The sequence below is a fragment of the Podarcis liolepis genome, assembly GCF_965112155.1.
Source record: "Podarcis liolepis genome assembly, chromosome: 4".
Classification (NCBI taxonomy): Eukaryota; Metazoa; Chordata; class Lepidosauria; order Squamata; family Lacertidae; genus Podarcis; species Podarcis liolepis.
Genome location: NC_139558.1, coordinates 50,340,008 through 50,345,489, shown reverse-complemented (window position 1 = coordinate 50,345,489; position 5,482 = coordinate 50,340,008).

The window sequence follows — 5,482 nt, the reverse complement described above, 5'->3', positions numbered from 1 at the left end:
CGGTGCGCTCGCTCCCATCTGCGTGATAGGAGTCAGTTCCGTGTATTCAGAGGGACACCTGGGACTGCAGAATTGAAGGTTGGGAAGGGAGCACGAGGAATCTTCTTGCCCAACGTGGGGCTTGAACCCAGCCAAGCTGATATTAAAGAATCTCATTCTCTACAGACCCAGTTATCAGCAGACTTACCTTTTACTTTACATGCAGGGTTGCATTGTGAGGGATTTTTATCCAGCCTTTCAATAAATGCGAATAATCAAATGCGTTCAAAAAAGAGAGAGTAGAAACATATTACTGTTTTATTTATTATGAATTTGTACCCCACGTTTCCTCCCAGGAGCTCAAGGTGTGGTACAGTGGAACCTTAGTTCTCGAACTTAATCCGTTCGACTCCTGAAACTGTTCAAAAACCAAAGCGTGGCTTCCGATTGGCTGCAGGAGCTTCCGAAAACGTTCCAAAAACAGAACACTTCCAGGTTTTCGGTGTTTGGGAACCAATTTGTTCGTCAACTAAGCTGTTCGAGAGCCAAGGTTCCACTGTATATGACCCTTTCCCCATCATCACAACAATGCCAGACCTTCTAATTGTCCCTATTTTCCAGGGACAGTCCCAGATTTATAGAAGCTGCCCTGGTTTCAGATTTGATCCTGGAATGTCCTGCTTTTCCTTAGGACGTCCCTATTTTCATCGGAGAAATGTTGAAGGGTATGCAATGCTGTGAGGTAAAGATTGAGACTAGCAGGCAGTGGCTGGTGCTGTGGAGATTTGAACCCTGACCTCTCAGGACATAGTCCAACACTCAACACCATGCTGAGTACACATCATAGATATATTGAAAAACTAGCAAAAATGCCTTCAGTGGGGAAGATGGTGGTTGCCAAAGATACTGATTCTAATTTTCATTCTCTGGCCTTCCCCCAACTCTCGGCCACCTTTGCTCACTGAGCAGGGAGTTGCTGATGTTGGCATTCCATCCAACTGAAAGACTACAACTCAGCCACTGGGTTCAGTTAAACCTTTACTGAACCTTCCCTTGCAGCAGGTTCATACAGAGCATGTGTACACAACACCCTTATGAATTCCCATTGGTTAACACTGGCCACAACAATGCCTTTTTAATCAAAACTGCAAACATTTTTCACAAGCACACACCAGACATTTCCCTCGATCTATGTCAACAACCAGTTTCCCAAAAGAAACGGTACTATCAGATAAATCTTTGCAGAAAAATCATCCAGACATGGTCTATGAAAGAAAAATAGATACTACCTGTCACTCGCAGAATGTTTTATTCATATAAGTTATTTTTTTCCCTGCCCCAGATTCAGCATAGGCCATCTACAAATGTGCCTCTTTTACACTGTCAAGTTTCAAATCAGTCCAGTAAATCATTTTAAAACTATAAGCCATAGAACCTACTGACCCCTGGATTTCTCATTGTAATGTTTCAGTCAACTCACCCCTAACATATAAACAAATACAGAAAACTTTATTGGTCCTTTTGGGAGTGTGTCTCTGGGTGTGTACATGATCATTTTGTACAAAGTAAGCTCATAATAAAGTAAGCCTCGCCAACATTTCACTGAGGACTGTTGTTGAAGCCTGTTTCAATCCCTACTGAAGTTTAGGCCAGTTTTTGCTGTCCTGCTGGTCCTGGAATTTTCCTCTGGCTTTCCTGCCTAGCATTTGAAACTGTTTCCCACTCCTTCTCTGGGCTCTCTTAAGCCTGAGCCAAGTAATTTGGCAACCCCAGAAAGTCTTTGGTCCGCAAGCCACTCTGCCTTCCTCTCAGATCTTCTTCCTCCTTCTTTGAACCTTTTCCCATTGTCCACCATGAAAACAAAGCACCAACCAGCACAGATTCTCTCCAACCAACACTTACTGTCTCACAACAGACTACCCATGTACTGTATATTCACTTCTTCAGGCCTCTCTAGCCCAGACTCAGCTATTTCATCAACTTAGGAATTCTACACCTGCAACCACCAGCTAGACTGTCTTTTGTAAACTGAGAGTTCTGTCTCCTACCGCCTCTCAGTCGTCAGCTAATATTCCCCTGTTACAGTTAAACAAAGTTTCACCTGACAAGACAGAAGACTTCCCCTATCAAACTGACAGTATACATCCGCAGTACTCATTAAAATACAGTTCAAATAAGCAGGATTTCTCCGCAAAAGGCTATCAGAGAATTTAGGTTCTAGAAGATATGATTGCACCAACAACCCACACCATTAGACATGTCGCTTGTACTATGTATATTTTATATAATTGTATATTTTTAATGGCATTATTACAATATACAGGGTACTTCCCGAAAGCAACTTCTTCAAACTTCAGTCATAGCACAAACACAGGAAACTGGAAAGGAAGTGTCTGTGTTTGGTACCCTTAATATCACAGCTGTGCTGTGTTTGCTAAATCTCCAAACCTCCATTCTAAAACATTCTGAGCATAATATATAGAATACACATAAGTAAAAGTCCTTATTCTTCTTTCTGTTGCCCTTGTTAAAACAGAAACATAGCTATGGAATTCAGAGGATGTGTGTGGCCCAGCATATTGACAAAATAGGTTTAGGCATTCTTTTGTCGAAGGGACCCTGAGGATCATCTAGTCCAACTTGAATATGCAGCTGTCCCGTACAGGGAACAAACCTGCAACCTTGGCATTATCAGCACCACACTCTAACCAACTGAGCTATCCTTAAGAAAACTAGTATAAGAAATGCAGATTCCCACTTTAGTATTCTCAGCTTTCACCAGTTGTTTAAATTTCACATTTTAACTTATAAACAGGCTAAGCAACAAAAACAACCCCTGCCAGGCTTTTTGGCATGTTCACAGATTATGCAGCTGCTGCTTAGATTTGATTTCCCCAAAAAATTAACTCCTAAAGACATCAAATGGCGACTTTCCTAATAAACAAGTGGCTAGCCTTGAGGGAAACCAAATTAAATCTTAAGTAAAGAAGTCCTGAATTTTAAATGCATTAGAACCATTAACATTGGAGTGAGAAGGCCTGCTAAAAATATATAAGGAACCTTAGATCCCTTAAAATAAACAAAAAAAGTTTCATCATATTCAGTTGTTTTAAGAAGTACCCCATTACTGCAGATAAGAAGGTACTCAAAGCAAGCCAGTTTATTTAATGGTTTTTGCTACATATTGTCAAAATAATAATAATAATAATAATAATAATAATAATAATAATGCTTACATACAAGAGAAACACAATTCATTTTAATCATGATACCACGACAAGCTATCCCCAGATTGGAGAACTTGAGAAAAACAATACCTCTGTCTTATCAGGATTCAGCTTCAATTTATTGATTGAAGCTTAATCTGTGTTAGTTATACAAGGGTTAAGAACTACCTTTGAGAAAGGACACTGTTTTATCTCTCTCTGTTTTTGCTTTTATTTAGATTAGTTTATTTTATCTTATTATGAAAAAGCTTTAAAACATCTTGTATAAAAAAAGGATTCAGCTTCAATTTATTGACCCACATCCATCACTAAACACAGATACAGAGTTAACAAATTACTTAGCTCTTGTAAGTTGTTCCCACATTGGCAGAAGTAGAGAGAGTGCTTGTGTCAATGTTTATTTGTTCCCAACAGGCCATGTCAGGGTGAAGAATGTTATTTTAGTTTTTAGACATTTTCTTATGATGCACTGATAGCAAATGGGGCTTCAGTTCTGATCTCACCACAACTATATTTATGGTGGAACAGCAACAAAAAGAGTAATATAATAGTTATTGTGGAGACTCTTCCCCCTTACTGCTTCCATAGCTGTGCTCTTGTTCTGGTATTTAAAGGTTTACAGCTGGATAATTGTACAAAAGGATGGGAGGGGTATCACTGAGGCAGGGGGAAAACAAGATTCCATAATTGTCTTCATTCCAGTTGCATTCCCTAATTCTATACATATCAACATGAATGACTAAATGATAACATGAATAAATTTTTGGCATTTGGATTTGAGTGGGATGATGTCTCTTGAGTTCCTTTTAACTTGACTAAGGTATCTGTGAATGAGTTTTTGAACAGTGTAGATCTCCTGAGACATACTTGGTCAGAGTCTTGAACTTGTTAATATCTCAGTTTCCTGGTAAAGTTGCCCTAGGCCTTCCCTTTGTCTTGGATAGCATTCAATAAAATACTTAAAAACCTGTGAAAATGACTCACCAACCCTGAAACCTTTGTTCAGAGCCCTGGAATGTACAGAATAGATTTATAATCCAGAATCTAGGCAGATTTCAGTAGGAGAATTGAGTTGAATTTTATCCCACAAAGGAAATTTCACAATTTAAAAACCCAACAACCTGCATGAGTGCATGTGTATCCATCATTTTACACATTAAAGAGTTTAAATAACTTTTTGAAAAGTTTTGAAATTGCTCCAAACATAGACAGACAGTGCTGGTCAGATTTCTGCCCCCTGCCCCATGCTACAAATATCTGCACAGTGTCTTACTGGGGTGGCACATTAAAACCCTGAACACATTATTCTGGTATGAAGATGTTGTTGATCAGCTTGGTCCTCCAGGAAATTAAAATTCTGGTAAACAGAAACCTTTATAGAAACATACATTTTTTAATTACCTCTCTGTTTTGATATACACATTTTCAACCCAGCACTGTGCTTTGGAATACTGTATAATTATTAATTCAAATAACTGACACTACAGCTGTAGTATACATTAACATTTATGGTGGCTCCAGTGTGCCCCTAGCACAGGTGTTTGAGCTGAACACACACTACATTAACCACAATCCATAGGTCTCTTGTAGCTCCTTGAGAAATTTTCCCATTTCCAGTGTTTCTCCTCAAATCAGCTTCCATCTGATGGAAAGGTAAACTGTGGTTACCGGTAAATTGAGGTGTGTACATTTGGGACAGTTGTTGCACATGTGCAGATGACAGCTGCATTGAATAGGAGTGCAAGGGGGGAGCTGAATGCGCAGGGAAACAAATCAGGCAATACACATTGGGTGAAGACATCCCTGCCTTCTCTCTGCTGTGTACAGGAACATAAAACTCAGTGGACAGAAATGATGGGTATAAACAACTTTGCAGGACTCCAGTCAGTAGAGGGCAGGTTTGAGACCAGCAGATTATCAGGGAAAATACACTGTTGTGGTTTTCCACTTAACACCTAACCTCCACCCCTTCCTCCATCATCCTCCCTTTCTCCTCCTCCTGCATGAGACAGCCATGAAACCTCCTCTCTCCTTGCGAATATGAAGTAACCGTTTTTTCAGTACCAATGAGATTCCTGTGTAATTTATTTTACTCTTTTAAGCAATGCTAGTGATGTGTGAACAAGATAGGCAATGGGTGGTGGGTTAGCTCCAGCTTCCAAGCTATTTTTACTTTGTAAGCTGACCAATTTTATTTTTAAAACCTATTAGCTTTGCTGCATTTTAAGCCACTAGGGGTTCATTGGGGTAAAAAAGATCAAGACTGTCATGTGATA